At 41.5% G+C, this 24230-nt stretch overlaps 1 protein-coding gene and 1 pseudogene across 1 annotated transcript in view; one reads left to right on the forward strand and one right to left on the reverse strand.

Moving 5' to 3' along the window:
* HTR2A (5-hydroxytryptamine receptor 2A) overlaps positions 1–24230 on the reverse strand; it is a 113178-nt gene that overhangs the window by 78791 nt on the left and 10157 nt on the right. The gene's annotated exons all lie outside the window — the stretch shown is intronic.
* Positions 1046–6727, forward strand: LOC118649666 (annotated as a pseudogene).

A 24230-nucleotide genomic window follows, 5' to 3' on the forward strand; every position in this document is an offset into this window, starting at 1 on the left:
GTCAATGGGGAGACTGTGCCATTGGAGCCTACAGGACACCTACTATATTAGCCCACTCTACCAAGCCTGGAAGACATAGCAACTCTACATAGTGCATAGAAACAAACACAGGGAGGCTGAAAAAATGAGAAGACAAAGAAATACACCCTAAATAAAAGAATAGAACAAAACTCCAGGAAAAGAACTAAATAAAATAGAGACAAGCAATCTACTAGATGCAGAGTTCAAAACACTGGTTATAAGAATGCTCAATGAATTTAGGGGAAGTAATTAACTTCAGTAGCAGAAAAACGGGCATGGAAACCATAAAAAAGAATCAGTGAGAAATGAAGGATACACTAACTGAAATGAAGAATAATTTACAGAGACTCAACAGTAGAGTAGATGAAACCAAGAATTAATTCAGTGATTTGAAATATAAGGAAACAAACAAACAAACAAACAAAAACAATCAAAAAACAAGAAGAAAAAAGAATTTAAAAATGAGTATAGAATTGGGCCTCCCTGGGTTGCGCCAGCCGCTGTGGAGGCAGGGCCTCCTGCCCAGGAAGCGGGTTTCTGGAGAAGGTCCCGCAGGTGGCAGAACTTGACCTGAGCCGTGAAGGGAAAGACTTTGGGAAAGGCAAGTGGGCATGACAGGGAATACTGTGAGTTTGTGTTGTCTCAGAGTGTTCTGCTAAAATTCAAGAGACTATTTATCAACTTGATAAGTACAAGTACTAGAAAGGCAGTGCCAAAGGTGTAGTTGATAGCCATCTCATATGGGATAGGACTTGGTCTCCCCACACTTCTGAACCCATGAAGAGAAGATGGGAAGCAAAACTGAAGCAAATTGAAGAGTGAGCATCCCCTTACGAAAGGAAGCCCTTGTCCTCAGTGTACAGGCCCAGGCTGTCAAAGCCAGAAGAGCCTCCCTCTATTTGGAAACTATTTCCTCACCAAACTCAGGCTTTTAATTTTGTTAAAAGCTGCAAAGAGGATGTTCATGTATTTGCTTTGGAATGCGAAGTGGGCGATGGACAATGTATTTACCTTGTAACAAGCTATGTTCAGCTTTGGTTTCATTATAAATCCTGAAAACATCTCTTACACTGCTATGAAGTAATTCCTAAAAATGCTGTTTGCAAGCTCTATTTTGATCTGGAATTTAACAAACTTGCCAATCCTGGAGCTGATGGAAAAAAAGATGGTTGCATTACTCATTGAGTATGTTTGTAAAGCACTTCAAGAGTTATACAGAGTTAACTGTTCAGCTGAAGATGTTTTAAACTTAGATTCCAGCACTGACGAGAAATTTAGCCGCCATTTAATATTTCAACTCCATGATGTGGGATTTAAAGATAACATTCATATCGGTAATTTTGTGAGAAAGATTTTGCAGCCTGCTTTTCATTTGATTGCCAGTGGAGATGATGAAGATGATGGTGGGATTCCAGGGACAACCGCCTAAGCATTTTCCCATTTTTCTGAACCCCCAATTAAACAAGGAATTTCCTTCAGTGAAATGTCCACAGATGAGGAGATAAGAGAGAGCTGCACATTGACCTCCAAGGCCCTGGAGAGGCTGGGGTCTGCCGAGCGGAGAGGCCTTGACCTTTCCTTCTTAGTTGTGAAGGATCCTGCAGGGAAAAGGCGTCTTTTTGTAGATCTAGCAGTTTATACAAGAAATAGGAACTTTCGCCTGTATGTCATCAAAAAAGGGAAAGCCTGTGGTGTTGGAGGTCGCTGAAGTAACAGATTTTCTCTTACACAATCAAAGAATACTTCTGAAGAGGAACAGTATTTCCTCTCTTCTTTGGTCAGCAATGTCAGATTCTCAGATACTTTACGAGTACTTAGATGTGATGCATCCGAGAATAAACAAAAACAGGCTGGGCATTTTAATAGTATCAGCACTTCAGAAAACATTGAAGGTTTTCAGGGCTCACCCTACCCTGAAATTGATCAAGTTGTTCTTTCTTTGGTGAATAAAAATGGCATTAAAGGAGGGATTCGGCATTGGAACTACTTTTTTCCAGAAGAATTATTGGTTTATGACATTTGTAAATATCGCTGGTGTGGAAGCACTGGAAGAGCCCACAAGAGTAATAATATCATAGAACCAAGATGGCGGTGTAAGGTATAGACCTGTGCGTGCTGCCTCCCACAACACCATTGAAAATACCAACTATAAGACAAAACAGCTATCATTCAGAACCATGGGAAAGCTGGCCCAGTGGAAGTTCTACAACTGGAAGGAAAGAAAGAAGAGCATTGAGACTGAGTAGGATATGCAGAGGTGCCAAGAACAGAGGTATGGAGTCACACGCCAGGTGGGCTGCAACTGGATGCGTGTTTTTTTTCAATTGAAAGGGGTTACAAACTCTCGAATCCACTGAGCTTGTTTGGGGTGGGATTCTGAGATCCCAGACCCCTACGGGGAGAGGCGGGATGGCCTTGCAGCGGGTCGGAAAGCGAGGGTGGCTTTCTTGCGGAGCTGCTCACTGGCACTCGGGGACGCGGAGACGCGGAGTCGCAGAGAGGCGAGGAGTTGCGGAGACCCCATTGCTGTTTGCTCTGCCCTGGTGATTCCCTGAGACCCCGCCCTACTCAATTTACATCACCGCCCAAGCTGTGCCAGTGGCACAAAAGGAACCACCTGCGCTTTTGCAGCTTAACCCAACAAACTGCAGATTTCAACAACTTGCACCCATAAGGGACATCCTCAAGAAGCAGAATCAGGTTCAGAGGAAGCTGGAACTGGACCCGGCTGGGCCGGCAACATGGAACCGCTGTACCAGCAAACGCACAAACAGGTCCACCAGATCCAGTCTCACATGGGATGCCAGGAGACGGCAGACAGGCAGTCTGTGCACTTAGTAGAAAACGAAATCCAAGCAAGCATAGCAGATATTCAGCCAGCAAGAACGCCTGGAGATTATGTCCAGCAAGGAGCCACCCAACAAAAGACAGAATACCAAACTTTGTGTTGACCAGTTAAAGTATGATGTCTAGCACCTGCAGACTGCTCTCAGAAACTTCCAACATCAGTGATATGCAATGGAACAGAAGGAGAGACAGCGAGAGGAACTTCTGTCTTGCACCTTCATCCCCAACGTGGGATGCAGCACCCCCTGCGAGGCTGCGATGGTCCCTGTGAGGCTGTGACAGCCCCTGCGAGGCTGTGCCGGCCCCTGCGAGGCTGAGACGGCCCCTGTGAGGCTGCGACAGCCCCTGTGAGGCTGAGACGGTCCCGGTGAGGCTGAGACGGTCCTTGTGAGGCTGAGATGGCCCCTGTGAGGCTGCGACGGCCCCTGTGATGCTGAGACGGTCCCTGTGTAGCTGAGACGGCCCCTGTGTGGCTGAGACGGCCCCTGTGAGGCTGAGATGGCTCCTGGGAGGATGACTCAGTCCCTGTGAGGCTGAGACGGTGCCTGTGAGGCTGCAATGGCCCCTGTGAGGCTGAGACAATCCCAGTGTGGCCGAACACAGGGACACATCGCGGATGGAAATAGCTACATTTTCCATGTGTATGACCCGGCAACAAAAAGTGTACACCTATGGATGAGGATAGTGGGGGGAGGGGGTAAGGGCAGCGGGTGGGGTGGGAACTGGGTGGAGGGGAGCTATGGGGGGAAAAAAGAGAAACAACTGTAATAATCTGAACAATAAAGATTTATTTAAAAAAATAAAAATAAATAAATAAAAATAAAAATGAGTATAGTGTAAGAAGCCTCTGGGCCAACTTCAAGTTTACCAACATTTGCATCATGGGAGTGCCAGGAGAAGAGAGAGAGTAAGAAATTGCAAACCTATTTGGAAATATAATGACAGAAAACTTCCCTAACCTGGTGAAGGAAAAGGACATAGAAGTTTAGGAAGCTCAGAAACTCCCAAAAAGATGCACCCAAAGAGGCCCACACCAAGACACATCAGATTACAACGCAAAAGGTTAAAGACAGAGAAAGAATCTTAAAAACAGCAAGAGAAAAGCAGTTAGTTACCTGCAAGGAAGCTATCATAGACTATTGGCTGATTTCTCAACAGAAACTTTGCAGGCCAGGAGGGACTGGCAATAAATATTCAAAGTGATGAAAAGCAGGGACCTACAACCAAGATTACTATACTTACCAAGATTACTCTGTCCTCAGTTAGAATCAGAGGACAGATAAAGAGCTTATCAGACAAGAAAAAGGTAATGGAGTCCATTGCCACCAAACCAGTATTACATGAAATGTTAAAGGGTCTTCTTTAAGAAGAAGAAGAAGAAAAATATGAAAAATAAAATGGCAATAAATACATATCTATCAACAGTTGAATCTAAAAAACAAAACAAACAAAAAGCAGAACAGTAACAGAACCATAGACACAGAGAACATTTTGATGGTTGCCAGATAGGAGGAGATGTTGGGGGAATGGCTGAAAAAGGTGAAGGGATTAAGAAATACAAATTGGTAGTTACAAGAATGGTTATGGGGATGTAAATGACAGCATAGAAAATAATATTGTAATAACTATGTATGGTGTCAGATGGGTATAACATTTATCAGGATGGTCACTTGTTAAGTTATACAATGTTGAACCACTGGGTTGTACGCCTGTAACTAATATAATATTGTATGTCAACTGTATTTGAAAAATTAAAAAATAATTTTAAAATTAAAAAAAAGGAATAGGAATATGAAAAGGAGTCATGATGAATCTATCCCATAGAAATTAGGGAAATGCCAGAGACCAATTAATTCACCATCTTGAAGATGTCTTAAAAACTTAGATAATAAGAAACTTCAGTAACTTTTTTCATCAAGGTTCTTATGGATACATTCTAGTAGGAATTTGGCAAGATGTTTCCATCCATTTTTACTTCCCAACAGTCCTAATTCCAGAAATCAGGTATTAATTTTAAAAATGAGAACTATGAGGGAAGATTAGAAACTAAATTTAGGAAGATATTTTAAAATGCTAGTATACTTCATGTGTCTTGAATCCTTATTACTAAAACAAAGGCTGTTACCCTCAACCAAGTAAGAGCCAAAAAATCAGGGAAAAATCAGAAAATATCACCTTCTGGAGTTCAAACCAAGAAGGATTATAACAAAAATAGGTGAAACACTTCATCAGCAGAAATCTTTCTAGAAGTAACTTTCTAAAAGAAAGGTTTGAAATTGTTTCTGATAAAAACTTCTTTATCTGTTTATCCAAGATTCTAAAGTACCTCTCTAAAAGTCAGCCAGCACTAATAACATGACTAATATAAGCAAGTACTGACCTTAGAACTGCTGTATTATATATACTAGGCTATTTTGATGACTAAGATGATATATGAAAAATAGTCTGATAGCCAAGAAAAATTCAGCATTATTCAGTACTTTTTAGGGGAAAGATGCTCTGAATCTAGACAACTGCTCTTGCTTTTTTAGAGACAAACATCCCTAGAGTGGAAAAGGGCAATTTATCACTGTTACAGAGTTATAAAAATTTCCTCTAAAGGACTTTGAAGTTAATATAACTCAATCCTTTGTTTATCAAACTATATTGTAATGTCTTTCTTCCACATAATTCTTTCTTCTTGGAAAATTCTCTCTCACTCTCTATTTTCCCAAGTTCTGTTCATCTTTCAAAACTCAACTCAAACATTCCCATTTTCATATAACCTTCCCTCATCCCAAACTCTACTGAGTTCTTTGCATTTTTATTATAATGGACAATTCCATTTTCTGTTATAGCTAGTCTTTCTCCATCAGACTGTAAGTTTTTGCTGTGTACTTATATTTTAATTCATGTTAATAAAACACGAATATGTGTCCAATCCTCTGGTAAGTGCATATATTTTTATTCACTTCTCACTCTGTCCCTCACATGATTGTACTATCCATGGCCCACTGGGGAACCTCGCTAACTTCATGTTGTTTTCTATAGCCTTTTGAGAGGATTGCACTACTAGGAAGGAATTTCCCTTGTAGGTGAATATATCCAGGAAAATGGGTATATACAACCTATGTATTAAATAAGTCAGTTTATTTTAATTAGTCTAATGTAAGCCAACTTCTTGGAGTGTGATCATCAGAGAGAGAGAGAGAGAGAGAGAGAGAGAGAGAGAGAGAGAGAGGAAAAAGAAACCTGAACTTGCAAAGTTGATGCCTGCGTTGTAGAATGTGGAGATGCCACTAATGACTAGCTGCAATGGGGAGATCCTGCCTGAGAGACCCATGAGCCATGCAGGATATATATTACATCTCTTTTTATAGTTGTTAAAAAATCCAAGTTAAAGGAAAACTACCCCGAGAGGCTATGCAGATTCTGATATGACAGAACCTGGCTTAGAGGAGGATGATTCTCATACACTTTCCAAATAAGTCTTAAAATCTCAAAGCAAAGCTCATCAGCTGGTGGGGAAAAATGCACCAGCGTCTCCTTCTTACAGGCACTATTATTTTGTCATTTAACATAACTACAACATGGTTGGCATAACGAAAAAAATAAAGTAATCTATTTTTATATAAATATTTGTGTTCTCTATACTTTACATGAAAGCCTATATAACGCCCCCCCCCCACCAGCTTTTTGAAACCAAGCACATAAAAAAATAAAAATTTTTTGAAAGTGTTTTCAGTGTCAGAATCTAGAATTAATTTTTGTATGCATGCATTCCTGAATAGGCATTATTTATTAAACAATTTGGGATCAAGATGAACTATAACTTTTTGTTAGTTTTTCATTTCTTATTCTCTAGGAACTCATGATTTAGTGGGGGAAAAACATGATATTATATGTGAAAAGGTAATATGTAAAAGGATTATGGAAGAATCAAAGCAGGGTAAGTAACTAATCCTTGGAGAAAAGGGATAAGTGGAGAAGGCTTCCTGGAGGAGGGGGTACCAAAAAAAAGCAGAAATTAGCCAGGCAAGGAGATGAGAAGGAATTTGAAGCAGAACATATAAAAATAAAGGTGAAATGACATGGGGATTATGGGCAATTTATTTAAGCTGGATAATAAAATATGAGGCAAATGGTGGTAGGAGATAACATAGAGGTGTGGTTAGGGATCATATTTACAGGGGCCTTGTTTCTCATTTAAGGATCTGTAATCTATTGGCAGCAAAGTCATTCAAGAGTTTCCAACAGGAGAGTTATTTAGTTAAATCTGTATGTTATAAAGTTGACTTGAATGACAAGGTGGAGAATGACAGTAAAAAACATGTAGACTAGCATAGGATAGAGATGGTGAGGGTTGGATGGAAAGAGAAGAGTGATTTATAAAATAGCTTAAAAACCAAAGGACTAGTCAATTACTTGGGTATGGAGGTGAGGAAGGGGAGGAATCAATCCTGGGTGTCTAGTGACTGAGTAGACATTAAACCATGTTTTAAGATATTTCAGGAGAAGGAATGGCAGACAAAGAGTACACATTTTTATTGAATAACACTGAGGTTCCTGTGGGACTTCAGGCTAGAAGTGTCCATCAGATGGTTGGATGCAGGAGTCTGAAAACCTGGGGAACAACCCTGTGGGCTGCAACATAAGTTGATCAGAGTTCATCAGTGTTCTTCTAATAGCTGAATCCATGGAAATGGAAAGAACCCAGAAAAAGAATGGAGAATAAAGTGAGAATGTGGAGAATGGATCTGTGGAGCCTAATACCATTTAAGGAGTAAGAGGAAAAGTAGTCTACCAAAACAACAGAAAAAGATCAGCGAGGGAAGGAAAAAAGCTGAGGAAGGAGACAGTTTGAAGAGGGGAGATACATCCACAGAATTATATAAATGCGTAAAAGGACAATAAGGAATAAAAGATATATATATTTACATATATAAAAGCTTAAGCAATTGAATGCCCGAACAACCAAATGACTGGTTGACAGGTTGCTATGACGCACACTGACCACCAGGGGGAAGATGCAGGAGGTGCCCCCTGGGGGTCAGTGCACTCTCACAGCCAACCTCCCATGGGCCCCCTCCCCTGCTGGCCAACCTCCCATGGTCCTTCTCCCCAGCTTGTCGGCCCCAAAGGCCATGATTGGTGGTGGCCAACCTCCCGTGACCCCTCCCCCTGGTTGGCCAACTTCCCGTGGCCCCTCCCCCTGGCTGACCAACCTCCCGTGGCCCTGATTGGCCCCAATTGCCAGCCAGGCCAAGGGACCCCACCCGTGCAAGAATTTTTGGTGGGTCAAGATAATATCCAAGCACATGTGTCTGTACTATCTTATTCCTAAATTTCCATTTGATGGTTTAAAAAGATAAAATGCATTGATAAGAATCCTATCTAATAATAGACAAACATGGTAATTGACCATACCTTCGCTATGCCTCCCATTGGCTAATCAATGTGATATGCAAATTAACCGCCAACAAAGATGGCAGCTAATTTGCATACTGCAGGTGGGGCCGGCAGCGCACAATGCTGCCCTCGGGCCCTGGGCCCCGGACCCCTGACACTGCCCAGGGGATCCAGGCCTTGGATCCGTGACCTGGCGAGGGAGCAAAGCGGCAGAGAAGGGAGAGAGCCCAGGTGGCAGAGAAGGGAGGGAGCCAAGGGCTAAGTGGCGAAGGGAGGGGGCGAGGCAGCAGAGAAGGGAGCGAAGCCTGCCTCGGTGGGCTTTGCTCCCTTTTCTGCTTTGCTGTGGTCTCAGGAAGCCCTATTCTTGCAGGAATAGGCCTGAGGAAGCCCTATTCTTGTAGGAATCTTCTTGTAAGGGGCCTCTAGTAAATTATATCAACCCATAAAAAGAAAAAGGGTCTCTTCACATTAGTATTTAACAAATGATGGAAGAATCTTTGGAAGACAGATAGCAGATGGGACCTGGTTTAGAGGGTAGCAGGATTTAAAGAAAGGGCCAAGACAAATAAAAGAGAGCTGCATCAAAAGTTAGTAGGGTTTGGAAGGAACAGCTTGAAATGCAAACACAGAGTCAAAGGCTACCCCAGTAAAAGGGAACTGAGGGGTATTCTCAAAGGGCTGAAATATGAGGGAATCCTTCAGAGTCTGCAGGTTCCTGACAGCCCAATATAGGAGGTGGGCAGGAGGGGAAAGTATATGGATACTAGTACTCTGCTTTAAATGACCAGAAGAGACATACTTCCCACTCCTGTTCCTTCCCCTCTTCCTCCTCTTGCTTAAAAGAATGATTAGAAAAAGAGCAAAAAAACCTCAGTCCATAAAACAGGTCAAATCAACAGTCTGAGCAAAAGGATAGAGCTTTTTTTTTTTTTATCACTGGATCATTTAATTTTTCTCATTAGTTTTCAGTGACCATGGAGGGTGTATGCTACTAACTGCTGTTTTATTGAGCATGTTGTCCCATAGCTATGGATAGAGTCTGCCATGCAGAGAGAAGTCATCTGTCACTCTGCCTGGGCTATTAAATAGTCTCTTACCCATGGGTGAGCATCCTGAAGGACAACATGTCCTCCAAGAGCATAGGCTTTCTGTGGTGTTATATTCCTAAATATGGGTTGAGCTGGTCAGGCAGGGGAGATGTTCCCAAAGTCTCCTGCACCTGTGCGCAGAAAGGGAAAGGACTGCTGTATTTGAAGGAAAAGAGAAAGAGGTGGCAAAAGTGATAAGTGGCCCTGCAGAGCCTTTGTTTCAAGGCAGTGGCAGCACAGCTGGCCACTTGGCAGCTCTCTGGTGCTGCAATACTCTAGAGAAGGACAGCAGCCTCTCTCCACATGGCTGTGAGCATCCCTGCTCCTGGACACGACCTACTCACCTGCAGGCTGGATGGTGCCCAGAGCTCTCTCCTGGAACACCATGGTGTGGCAGTATGGCAGGGGTAAAAAGAAATTAAAAAAGGGAAGGCAATTTCATTTCATCTAGGACAGAAAATGCAAAGATAGAGAAACCTAGGGAAAGGCAAGTTAAACTAATTCTTTACAAGGTTTCTTCTGTACCCTGGTAGGTTCTCACCTACAATGTGATCTGCAAGCAGTGGGGCAGAGAACAGGTTGCCTGAAGAGTCTGAAATCTACTTCTTAGGTTGACTCCTGGCAATGAGCCAGGTGGGCATAAACCTGTCTAGTCCCAGATGAGAAAATCCCAAGTGGGTTCCTCAGACACTTTATTTCAGGCAGTGGATCTGGGAATGTGCCAAACCAGAAAGGCCAACAGAACATCAACTGATTCTGAGCTGATTTTATTCAGCTGATTTATTTTACTTTTCTAAGCATTATTTTCAGAAGATATGGTATGAAAGAAAAATTAAACATACATATTTATCATTCCTATTGGACTTAAATGTGTATGTAATTTTTTAACCTTAAGTGTTAACATTTTTAGTAGTTATATTTGTTTATATATATTCACTTCATTCAATACAGAATTTGAAGCTACTCGCATACACACACACACACACACACACACACATACACACACACACATACACACAAAGGAGAGAGCAAGAAAAGAAAAACAGGACCAAGAAAAGTACATAGGTCTAAAAAAATGATTTATAGATACCAAGATGGCAGCCTAGGTAAATGCCAGTAATCACTGCCTACCACAACCACATCGAAATGACACCTAAAATACAAAACAATCATCATCAAGAACCCACTGAAAGCTGGCTGAATGGAAGTCCTACAACTAGAGAAGTAGAGAAGAAAGCACATTGAGACTGGTAGGAGGGGCAGAGGCATGGAATGGGCTGATCCGGCACCAACGTGGGCTGGTTTTTTAATCCAGAGGAAGATCGTCTCTGTGGAGGCTGCCATGAGGAGCAAGGTGTCCCAGCCCCACACCAGACCACCCCACCCAGGGTTCCAGAGCTTGGGAGAGAAGTACCTGTAATTTGGGGCTATAAAAACCAAAGGGGATTATGGCTGAAGGACATGGAGGCTGCCAGAGACCTACTTGCCCCTCTGAAAGGGCTGGCCCAAACTTCCTCTGAGCTCCAGCTCCAGGAGGTGGTGGGGGACTCAGACACATAGGAGGAGGCACTGGATTGTCTGGCATTGGGGCAGGAACTCGGTGGCAGCTTTGTACCGAATGGAGGTGCTTGCAGGGGTCATTGTTCTTATGCGTAGACCTTCTCTGTTCCAGAGCTGACTGGCAACCATATCTGAGTCCCCTGAAGCACACTGTTTGCTCAGCCTTAGTGATTCCCTGAGATTCCACCCCATCCAATTTGAAGCCCCACCCAAGCTGTTTGAAGCAGGTGTTCCATATGAATGGCCTGTCCTGGCTCAGGCTTCAGACTTTGCTGAAATCTCTTAAGCTGCAGCTGGTATCAGCATGTCCCAAACCTATCAATAAAAGGCCCAAGACCTGGCACCAGCACCAGCCTGCCTTGCTTCACAGCTGGGCCTCACCTGGGCACTTCCAAATCCAATACAAATATGAGGAATCTACATATCTCTCTGTAGCTCCTCCTAGGTGACCCCAGGCAGTGGCTAACTTTGCACCTCCCTGAAGACCCAAGAGCCAGTGGACAGCTTCAGTCCATACCAGATTACAACTCAACACATTCACAAGTGATACACTTAAGGGGCAAACTGAGTGAACACCATAGCCCCACTGAAGCAAGTCCTGCTCCATAGGGGTATTTCTTGCACAGCAGATCTTCCACTGTAGTTTCAGCTGGCCCTCACAGCCAATTGGCCTGGAGGTCAATTCCTCCCAGTGACACCAGCTGCAATCAAGGCTCAGCTACAATAAGACTGTTCACACAGCCCACACAAGGGATCACCTAGAGTGCCCAGCTCAGGTAACTGAAGAGGCTGCGCCACTGGGTTCTATAGGACACCTACTACACAAGGCCACTCTACCAACTCCAGGAGACATAGCATCTCTACCAATACATAGAAACAAACACAGGGAAACAGCCAAATTTTGGAGACAAAGAAACATGGCACAAATGAAAGAAATGGAAGAAAGCAAACTACTGTATACAGAGTTCAAAACCATGGTTATAAGGTTACTCAAGGATCTTCATGAGAGCTTTAAGGGACTTAGTGAGACTTTCAAGGATCTTAGTGAAAATGCCAAAGACATGGAAAAGGACCAGTAAGAAATTAAGCATACATAACTGAACTAAAGAATAATTTACAGGGATTTAACTATAGAATAGAAGATTCTGAGAATCAAATCAATGATTTGAAATATGAAAAAGCATTCAGAAGAGCAAAAAGTTTTTTCTTTTTTGAATAGAAAAATATAAAGATAGTGTAAGGAGCCCCTGGGATAACTTCAAGTGTACCAACATTTGCATTATGGTGGTGCCAGAATGAGAAGAGAGAAAGCAAGATATTTAAAACCTATTTGAAGCCGAAACCGGTTTGGCTCAGTGGATAGAGCGTTGGCCTGTGGACTGAAAGGTCCCAGGTTCGATTCCGGTCAAGGGCATGTACCTGGGTTGCGGGCATATCCCCAGTGGGAGATGTGCAGGAGGCAGCTGATCGATGTTTCTCTCTCATCGATGTTTCTAATTCTCTATCTCTCTCCCTTCCTCTCTGTAAAAAATCAATAAAATATATTTTAAAAAAACCAAAACACCTATTTGAAGAAATAATGACAGAAAACTTTCCCTACCTGCTGAAAGAAATAGACTTAAATAGACGTATGAGTTCAGAAAGCACAGAGAGTCCCAAACAAGAGGACCCAAAAGAGGCCCACACCATGACACATCATTCTCAGAGGGAAGGGTGTGTAGGAGGGATGGGAAGAGATTAAACAAAGATCTTATATGTATATATGCCTTACCTATGGATATAGACAATATGGTAGCAAAGACCTGAAGCAGGATGGGAACCAGGAGGAGAAGGACAATGGGAGGAAAAAGAGGAACATTTGTAATACTCTCAACAATAAAGATTTAAAAGTAAAATCAAATAAAAAGTTGATCTATAAAGTCACAAGCAATTCCAATAAAAAAAAAACAATGTGTTTTTTCCCCCTGGAATTAGATAGAAGCTGATAGAAGCTGTGTTTTTAAAACTCATCTAAGAAGTAAATTAAAATGGTCAAAACACCTCAAAGTGAAGGCCATAACAAGAGATAAGGAAGGCCACTTCATAATACTAAAGGGATCAATACAACAAGAAGATATAACCCTGATAAACATATATGCACCCAATGCAGGAGCACCCAAATTAATAAAAAAAACTCCTGGAAGATATCAAAGGAGAGATCAACAACAATACAATCATAGTAGGGGACTTTAATACACCACTGACAGCACTGGATAAGTCCTCTAGACAAACAATCAACAAAGATACAGCAATCCTAAATGACTCACTAGATGAGATGGACTTAACTGACATCTTCAGAACACTTTACCCCAAAGCCAGGGAATATACATTCTACTCATGTGATCATAAGACATATTCAAAAATAGACCATATATTGGGTCACAAGCAAAGTATCCCCAAATTCAAGAAGATTGAAATCATAAAAAGCATCTTCGCAGACCACGATGGCATAATATTAGAAATAAACTACAATAAAAACAACCCAAAATACTCAAACACCTGGAAGCTGAATAGCATGCTATTAAATATTGATTGGGTTACCAATGAGATCAAAGAAGAAATTAAAAACATCCTAGAAACTAATGACAATGAAAACACAACAATCCAAAACCTATGGGACACAATGAAAACAGTCCTGAGAGGGAAGTTTATAGCTCTACAGGCTTATCTCAAAAAACAAGAAAAAATGGTAGTAAATCATCTAACTATACAACTCAAAGAATTAGAAAGGGAGCAACAAGAAAACTCCAGAGTGAGCAGAAGGAAGGAGATAATAAAGATTAGAGCAGAAATAAATGACACAGAGACCAAAAAAACAATACAGAAAATCAATGAAACCAAGAGCTGGTTCTTTGAAAGGATAAACAAGATTGACAAACCTCTAGCCAGACTCACCAAGAAGCAAAGAGAGAGGACCCAAATAAACAAAATCAGAAACGATAGAGGCAAAATAACAACAGACCCCACAGAAATACAAATGATTGTTAAAAAATACTATGGACAGCTCTACTCCAACAAACTAGAGAACCTGGAGGAAATAGACAAATTCCTAGAAAAATACATTCCAAAACTCAATCAGGAAGAATCTAAAAATCTCAACAGGCCAATAACTATGGAAGAAATTGAAGCAGTCATCAAAAAGCTTCCATCAAACAAAAGCCCAGGACCAGACGGCTTCACAGGGGAGTTTTACCAAACATTCAAGGAAGAACTAAAACCTATCCTCCTCAGACTACTACAAAAAATTCAAGAGGAAGGAACACTTCCAAGCTCATTCTATAAAGCCAGCATCACCCTAATACCAAAACCAGGTAAAGACAACACAATGAAAGAGAATTATAGGCTAATATACCTCATGAATATAGATGCCAAAATCCTCAACAAAATCTTAGCAAATCGGATCCAGCAGTACATCAGAAAGATCATACACTATGACCAAGTGGGATTTATCCCAGGAATGCAAGGATGGTACAATATCCGCAAATCAATAAATGTGATACATCACATAAACAAATTGAAAGAAAAAATCCACATGGTCATATCAATTGATGCAGAAAAAGCATTTGACAAAATTCAACACCCATTTTTGATAAAAACTCTCAGTAAGGCGGGAGTAGAAGGATCATACCTCAACATAATAAAAGCCATATATGACACGCCCACAGCCAACATCATACTCAATGGACAAAAACTAACACCATTTCCCCTAAGAACAGGAACAAGACAGGGATGCCCCCTCTCACCACTCCTGTTCAACATAGTACTGGAAGTGTTAGCCATTGCAATTCGGCAAGAAGAAGAAATAAAAGGCATCCAAATTGGAAAAGAGGAAGTAAAACTGTCCTTATTTGCAGACGACATGATATTATACATACAAAACCCTAGAGACTCCATCAAAAAGCTACTAGACTTAATACATGAATTTGGCAATGTAGGAGGATACAAAATTAACCCCAAGAAATCTATGGCATTTCTATACACCAATAGTGAACTTTCAGAAAGAGAGATTATAAAAACAATCCCGTTTACCATCGCACAAAAAAAATTAAGCTACCTAGGAATAAACTTAACTAAAGAGGTAAAAGACCTCTCCTCAGAAAACTACAGGACATTGAAAAAAGAGATAGAGGAAGACATAAACAGATGGAAGAACATACTGTGTTCATGGATTGGTAGAATCAACATCATTAAAATGTCCATACTACCCAAAGCAATCTATAAATTCAACGCACTTCCCATTAAAATACCAACGGCATACTTCATAGATCTAGAACGAACGCTCCAAAAATTCATCTGGAATAAAAAAAGACCCCGAATAGCTGCAGCAATCCTGAAAAAGAACAAAGTAGGTGGGATCTCAATAGCAGATATCAAGATGTATTACAAATCCACTGTTCTCAAAACTGCCTGGTACTGGCACAAGAATAGGCATATAGATCAATGGAATAGAATAGAGAGCCCAGAAATCGGCCCGAACCAATATGCTCAATTAATATTTGACAAAGGAGGCAAGAACATACAATGGAGCCAAGAGAGTCTCTTCAATAAATGGTGTTGGGTAAATTGGACAGATATATGCAAGAAAATGAAACTAGACCACCCACTTACACCATACACAAAAATAAACTCAAAATGGATAAAGGACTTAAATGTATGACAGGAAACCATAAAAATTCTAGAAGAATCTAAAGGCAACAAAATCTCAGACATATGCCGAAGCAATTTCTTCACTGATACAGCTCCTAGGGCACTTGAAACTAAAGAGAAAATGAACAAATGGGACTACATCAAAATAAAAAGCTTCTGCACAGCAAAAGAAACCATCAACAAAACAACAAGAAAACCCACTGTGTGGGAAAACATATTTGCCAATGTCATATCTGATAAGGGCCTAATCTCCAAAATTTATAGGGAACTCATACAACTTAACAAAAGGAAGATAAACAATCCAATCAAAAAATGGGCAAAGGACCTAAATAGACACCTTTCAAAAGAGGACATTCAGAAAGCCAAGAGACATATGAAAACATGCTCAAAGTCACTAATCATCTGAGAGATGCAAATCAAAACAACAATGAGGTATCATCTCACACCTGTCAGACTGGCTATCATCAACAAATCAACAAATGACAAGTGCTGGAGATGATGTGGAGAAAAAGGAACACTTGTGCACTGCTGGTGGGAATGCAGACTGGTGCAGCCACTATGGAAGACAGTATGGAGTTTCCTCAAAAAACTAAAAATGGAACTCCCATTTGACCTTGTGACCCCACTTCTAGGAATATATCCCAAGAAACCAGAAACACCAATCAGAAAGGATATATGCACCCCTATGTTCATAGCAGCACAATTCACCATAGCTAAGATTTGGAAACAGCCTAAGTGCCCATCAGTAGATGAATGGATTAGAAAACTGTGGTACATCTACACGATGGAATACTATGCTGCTCTAAAAAGGAAGGAACTCTTACCATTTGCCACGGCATGGATGGAACTGGAGAGCATCATGCTAAGTGAAATAAGCCAGTCAATGAAGGAAAAATACCACATGATCTCACTCATTCATGGATAATAGAGACCATTATAAACTTTTGAACAATAATAGATACAGAGGCAGAGCTGCCTCAAACAGATTGTCAAACTGCAGCGGGAAGGCCGGGGAGGCTTGGGGGACAGGAGGAAGGGGGGTAAGAGATCCACCAAAGGACTTGTATGCATGCATATAAGCATAACTAATGGACATAAGACACTGGGGGATAGGGGAGGCTAGGGGACTGTCTAGGGCGGGGGGGGGGGGAATGGACACATATGTAATACCCTTTGTATTACTTTAAGCAATAAATAAATAAATAAATAAATAAATAAATAAAAAGAATGAAAAAAAAAAAGAAAATGGTCAAAACATGTCTGAAAAAGTACAATGAAGGACTACTAGATCTAAGAGAGAATAAAAAGCATCCTATTTAATAAAAGCATAATATGAAAATCGACCAAATGGCTGAACAGCAGAACGTCCATCCAGATGACCATCTGGAACCACACTATGATACCCACTGGCACCAGGCCAGCCAAGGCAGGTGGTATGCGATTGGTCGGGGACCCAACCATTACCCAATGATCGCCCTATAGAGGGAGGCCCAGGCTGGCAGGGCGATCAATTGGGAGGCTCCACAATCGCCCCAAAGAGGGAGGTCCAGGCCACTGACAGGTAGGCTGCAGTGGGTGGGCAGGGCCTCCCTCTGCGAGGAGGGAAGCCCAGGCCCCGGTTGCCAGCAGCCAGAGGGAAGGCTGGGTCCCAGGTGCTGGAGGGAAGCCAGTGCCGGCAGCTAGGGGAAGGAAGGCCTACTCTTGCACAAATTTTGTGCATCAAGACTCTAGTAATTATATATCCTCGATTGAAAGTACACTATTGGTGAATGAATAGATTGATCATCAGAATAGAAAAAGTCCAGCAATAAACCTAAATACAGGGCAGAATAAAAATGGGTTTACAGTTGTTCATATGGAAAATGAAACGTAATAATCCTATATAATAAAGAGGTAATATGCAAATTAACCCTCACACCTTCACAGCGATCGCTGCCTATGACCAGGCCAGCAGGGGGATTAATGAGAAGGATCAAACAACTGAACAGCAGGCTGTGTGGGGCAACCTGGGCTGGCCGGGGGGGGGGGGGGAGTTGGGGGCAACCAGGCCGGCAGGAGAGGGAAGTTAGGGGTAACTAGGCCAGCAGAGGGGGGTAGTTGGGGTCAACCAGGATGGTAGGGGGGGCATAAGGGGGAGATTAGGCTGGTGGGGGGGGGGCAGTAGGGGTGACCAGGCCAGTGTGGGAAGGAGCAATTAGGAGCGACCAGGCTGACAGGGAGGGGGCAGTTGGGGGTGACCTGGCCAGCAGCAAGGAGCAGTTAGGGGCAACCAGGCTGGTGGGCGGGGGGGGCAGTTAGGTGAGCGATTAGGAGGCAGTAGTCCACAATTGTGAGAGGGATGTCCAACTGCCATTTTAGGTCTGATCTCTGGGATCGGGCTTAAACTGGCAGTTGGACATCCCCCGAGGGGTCCCAGATTGGAGAGGGTGCAGGCTGGGCTGAGGGAACCTCCCCTCCATGCATGAATTTCATGCACTGGGCCTCTAGTTAACATATAATAATACAAAAATAAACTCCATTTCCTGCACTCAAAACTGTAAACCTACTTTTGCTCCTTCTGTATATATGGGAACTCAGTATATGATAAAAGTGGGATATCAGACCAATAGGGAAATAAATGGTATAAGTAGCTGTGTAGAAAAAATAAAATTAAATTATAGATTAAATTCTAATTGGTTTAAAGACAAAACTATACAACAAAACCATAAGAGTAATGAAAGATAATATGGAATAGCTTTTTCGTAACTTTGTAGTGGAAAAGGCAATTTTAGTAATGACTCAAAATTCAAAAGCCATAAAGAAGAAAAAACTTATAAACAAAGAATATGTACAAATAAAATTTAATGTGGAAAATACCACCAAAATCAATGTTAAGTGACAAGTAATACATTGAGAATGCATAGAAAAAGTGTGAAAACACATCCAAAAGCTAATCCTCCTAATTTATGTTAGAAAAAAACAAGACCCTTACAGGAAAAAAAATATAAACTTATAACACTTATGAGACAAACATTATATTTATTCACTTAATCATTAAAATAGCCTCATACTCTTGTGCTGTTACTATTATTATTTATTTATTGGGAACTGATTGTGCAGAGAGGTTAAGTAACTTGCCTTAGGTTGCACTGTTTATAAGGGACAGAACTAGTAGTATAACTCCAAGTCCTACAGCAAAAACTACATACAACAACCATAGAAAACAAAATATAAATTTGCTCATAAACATAAAAAGATAATCAAAATCTTAAATAAAAAACTGCAAATGCTACAAACTAAATCTACTGTCCCTCAAAGCTTCTTAATAAACTTGCCCTGGTTAGGTAGGATGGTAACTTTTTGACTTGCCTGAAGGCCAGAGTTTGGACCAAGGGACCTAAGCATAGTTTAGAATTGATGCACGATTGTCATAGTTTGGGAAGGTAAAGGCCCTGAATAAATGTGTCACAGCTTGCCTTTTCTCTATAAAAGAAATAATGCATAAAATTCATGGTCATGCTTTCCCTTGAGGGGCAAAACTCTTTGTATTTAGACCCATTATACTTCAAAATTACTCCATGAACTACAAATATATTTCTGAAATGAAATAAGTGCAATAAAATGTAAATTGGAGTCTTTGCTTGCTTGTCAAAATATGACAGTGTGAAAATGGTAATTTTCTTTTTATCTGATCTACTAGAGGCCCGGTGCACGAAATTCGTGCACTGGGGAGGAGTGTTCCTCAGCCCAGCCTGCACCCTCTCTAATCTGGGACCCCTCAGGGGATGTCTGACTGCTTAACCAGCAGTCGACATCCCTCTCACAATCCAGGACTGCTGGCTCCCAACCACTTGCCTGCCTGCCTGCCTGCCTGATTGCCCCTAACTGCTTCTGCCTGCCAGCCTGATAACCCCCTAACCACACCCCTGCCAGCCTGATCACCCCCTAACAACACCCCTGCCAGCCTGATCAATGCCTAACTGCTTCCCTGCAGGCCTGATTGCCCACAGCTGCCCTCCCCTGATGGCCTGGTTGCCCCTAACTTCCCTCCCCTGCTGGCCTGGTCCCCCCCAACTGCCCTCCCTGCCAGCCTGGTCGCCCCCAACTGGCCTCCCCTGCTGGCCTGGTCCCCCCCAACTGCCCTCCCTGCTGGCCTGATCGCTCCCAACTGCCCTCCCCTGCCAGCCTGGTCACCCCCAACTGCCCTCTCCTGCCAGCCATCTTGTGGCCACATGGGGGCGGCCATCTTGTGCAAGGGTGTGACGGTCAATTTGCATATTACCTCTTTATTATATAGGATATCTTTACCTGTTAAAAATGGTTGGGAATAAGTATTGTCCATTGTCTTTTCTCATATGGCATTAGCAAGGCAAACATCATGAGGGAGGAAGGGTTTGCTTTCTTTATATATTGTAATGAAATCACAGCTATGTATTTTTGATCATGAATATTAGGTTTGTGAAGGGAAAATGAAATCCACAGATGATCCTAGGATCATTCTTAATCTAATGCTTCAGTCTTTTCTCTCATCACTTCTTTACTCAGAGAAGATCACAAATAGAAAACACAATTGAGTTGTAATTATATTCATTTTCCTCAGAATTAGATGAACGCCTTGGAAAAAATAAAGTGACCAAGTTAGTAGCGGTAAGCAGTGGAAAAGAAATAGCAAATCTCAAAAATAACTAGTGTAAGGAAACTTGAGTAATCTATGATGTGGTTACCAAGGCTGCCGTTTGTTAGATCCTAGCAAATTTTGAAGGTCAGCCATCTACCTCCTCTGTGAAGCCTTCTCTCCCACCATGTGCGTGTAACTATTTTTTTTATCATCATCATATTTGTGATAAAACTTTATGAAAGTACATAGGGGAAAATATAACAATCCTGCCATTCTTTTAAACTTCACCTCTTGATAAGTGTGAATTCTTTCAATAGTGTCTCGGTGCTAATACATGTTTATCTCCATATTATTACTATTATTATTTTATCAGATAGGCTCAGGTCATGCACAGAATGCCAAAACATGCTTTTTGAACTTAACATCATGGATATTCTTCCACTTGAATATCAAATAATCCCAACTCAATGTTTTTAAATATATATATATATATATATTGATTTCAGAGAGGAATGGAGAAAGAGAGAGAGAGAAACATCAGTGACAAAAGAGAATTATTAACCAGCTGCCCCCTGCATGCCCCACACTGAGGATCGAGCCAGCTACCCAAGCATGTGCCCTGACTGGTTCATGTGTCAATGCTCAACCACTGAGCTACACCAGCTGGGCCCAACTCAATATTTTTAACAGCTGCAAAATATTCCATAATTTAGATAAAAACCATAACCCAACCATAATCTAACCATAATCCAACCTGTCCACTTTCCCCAAAATTGCTAATCTACCAAATTGCAGTATTAAAAAGTTTTGTATGTACTTTTGTTTTTCTGTGGAACTGATTCTCTCATGGGATTGGTAGGTCAAATTTTAATAAATTTTGCTAGATTGCCCAAGTACAAACAATTCATATTATACAAACAGGATAAGAGAGTACATAGGGCACCATATCCCAAACCACCCTGGGTATTTTCACTCATTTTAATTTTTCCATGGGTAAAAATGGTATTGCATTATTGTCTTAAATTACATGTCCATAACTGTTTAAAAGGCTAAACATTTTTTTCATGAGTTTTATTGTCCATTTCAAGTTATGTCCTTGTGAATTGTCTGTTCATATAGTTTATGTCTTTATTGGAAATATCCTCACCCGATGATATTTTTCCATTGATTTTCAAACAGAGTGGAATGAAAAAAAGTGCGGGGGTGGGGAGGGGAGAAAAACATTGATGTGAGAGAGACACATTGATTGGTTGCTTCTCACAAGTGCCCTGACTGGGGCTGGGGATTGAGCCTACAACTGAGACATGTGCCCTTGACCAGGAATCAAACTCGCAACCCTTTGGTCCACAGGCTGATGCTCTAACCACTGAGAAAACTGGCCAGGGCTGTCTTCTCCTTTTCTTAAAAAAACATTAAGCCCTGACCAGTTTGGCTCAGTGGATAGAGGGTCGCCCTGTGGGCTGAAGGGTCCTGGGTTCGATTCCGGCCAAGGGCATGTACCTTGGTTGCGGGCACATCCCCAGTCGGGGGTATGCAAGAGGCAGCTGATCAATGCTTCTCTCTCATCCATGTTTCTAACTCTCTATCCCTCTCCCTTCCTCTCTGTGAAAAATCAATAAAATATATTTTTTAAAAAATTAAAATTTATGTTAAGGAGATCAACCATTGGTCTGTTATTCATATACACTGAAATTTTTTTCTTTTGATTTTGCTTATAATTTATTTTAGCCATATAAAACTTACAGTTTCTCATGCAGTCAGTTATATCTTTATGGTTTATCAATTTTTTTACTTAAATAGATCTAGTGCACCACTAGATTACTATTATTTTTAAAATTTGGTAGGTATTTTTATTAATTTATATTTTTAAATTTTTATTGTTGAGGATATTACAGAGGCACTGCCCCCCTCCATTACTCCCACCTGGTTCCCACCCTGCCCCAGGCCTTCAGCAACTATTTTCTGTGTTTGTAAGTAATGCATATATGTGTATAAGTTCTTTGGTTAATTTCTTCCTGACCCCCAAACCCCACTCCCCCTTCCCTCTGAGATTCATCAGTCTGTTCCATGTTTCCATGATTCTGGTTCTATTTTATTCATCAGTTTATTTTATTCACTAGATTCCTTGCTTGTTTATTTTTAATTTTTAGATTCAATTGTTGATAGATATGTATTTCTCCCTCTCCCTCTCCCTCTCCCTCTCCCTCTCCCCTCTCCCTCTCCTCCTCCTCCTCCTCCTCCTCCTCCTCCTCCTCCTCCTCCTCCTCCTCCTCCTTCTTCTTCTTCTTCTTCCTCCAGAATAACCATCACCATTTCATATAATACTGGTTTGGTGGTGATGAACTCTTTTACCTTTTTCTTGTCTGGGAAGCTCTTTATCTGACCTATAATTCTAAATTATAGCTTTGCAAGATAGAGTAATCTTGGTTGTAGGTCCTTGCTATTCATCACTTTGAATATTTCTTACCACTCCCTTCTGGCCTGAAAGGTTCCTGTTCAGAAATCAGCTGACAGTCATATGGACACTTCCTTATAGGTAACTAACTGCTTTTATCTTGCTGCTTTTAAGATTCTCTCTTTGTCTTTAACCTTTGGTATTTTAATTATGATGTATCTTGGTGTGGGCCTCTTTGGGTTTTTCTTGTTTGGGACTCTCTGTGCTTCCTGAACTTGTATGTTTATTTAAGTCTATTTCTTTCACCAGGTAGGGAAAGTATTCTGTCATTATGTCTTCAAATAGGTTTTCAATATCTTGCTCTCTTTCTTCTCCTTCTGGCTCCCCCAAAATGTGAATGTTGGTATGCTTGAAGTTGTCCCAGGGGCTCCTTAAACTATCTTCATATTTTTTGATTCTTTATTATTATTTGCTCTTTTTACTGGGTATTTTTTGCTTCATCATATTCCAAATCGCTGATTTGATTCTTGGCATCCTCGACTCTACTGTTGAATACCTATAAATTATTATTTATTTCAGTTAGTGTATGCCTAATTTCTGACTCATCCTTTTTCATGTCTTTGATGTTCTCACTAAGCCCCTTGAATCTCTCATTAAGATCCTTGAGCAACCTTATAACCATTGGTTTGAACTCTATATCTAGTAGTTTGTTTGCTTCCTTTTCATTGGTTCTTTTTCTGGAGTTTTCTTCTGTTCTTTCATTTGTGACATGTTTCTTTGTCTCCAAATTTTGGCTGATTCCCTGTGTTTGTTCCTATGTATTAGATAGAATTGCTATGTATCCTGAAATTGGTAGAGTGGCCTTGTGTAGAAAGTTTTCTGTAGGACCCAGTGCCTCAGCCTCCCCAGTCACTTGAGCTGGGAACTCTAGGAGGACCCCTGTGTGGGCTGTGTGCACATTATTATTGTAGTTGAGCCTTGATTGCTGCTGTGAGCACTGGAAGGAATTGACCTCCAGGCCAATTAGCTGTGAGGACCAGCTTGGAATACAGTGGAAGAGCTGCTGTGCTGGAGAAATTTCTATGGAGCAGGATTTGCTTCAGTGGGCTTTGGTGCATACTGAGTCTGACTCTTGAGTGTGTCACTTGTGGACATGTAGTGTTGTAATATGGTATGGACTGAAGCTGTCCACTGGGTGCACTGGCTCTTGGGTCTTCAGGGAGGTGCAAAGTTAGCCACTGCCCCAGGCCACCTAGCAGGAGCTACAGAGTGATCTGAAGATTGCTACTACCTGTGTTGGGGTTGGAAGTGCCCAGCTGTAAAGCAAGGCATGCTACTGCAAGAGCCAGTCCTTTGGACTCTTATTGATAGGTATGGGGCAGCTGATGCTTGTTTGAGAGATTTTAGGGAAGTCTGAAGTCTGAGGCAGGACAGGCCATTCAAATGGAAAAGCCACTGCAAACAGCTTGGGTTGGGCTACAAATTGGATGAGGCAGGGTCTCAGGGAATCACAAAGGTGGAGTGAACAGTGTGAGCCAGGCTGATGGAAACTCAGATATGGCTTCCAATTAGCTCTGTGAAGGTGGAGGTCTGGCACAGGAACAATGACCCCTGTGAGCACCCCTGTCTGGGAGAAAGCCACTCCCGA

The sequence above is a fragment of the Myotis myotis genome, unplaced genomic scaffold (assembly GCF_014108235.1).
Source record: "Myotis myotis isolate mMyoMyo1 unplaced genomic scaffold, mMyoMyo1.p scaffold_m19_p_3, whole genome shotgun sequence".
Taxonomy (NCBI): Eukaryota; Metazoa; Chordata; class Mammalia; order Chiroptera; family Vespertilionidae; genus Myotis; species Myotis myotis.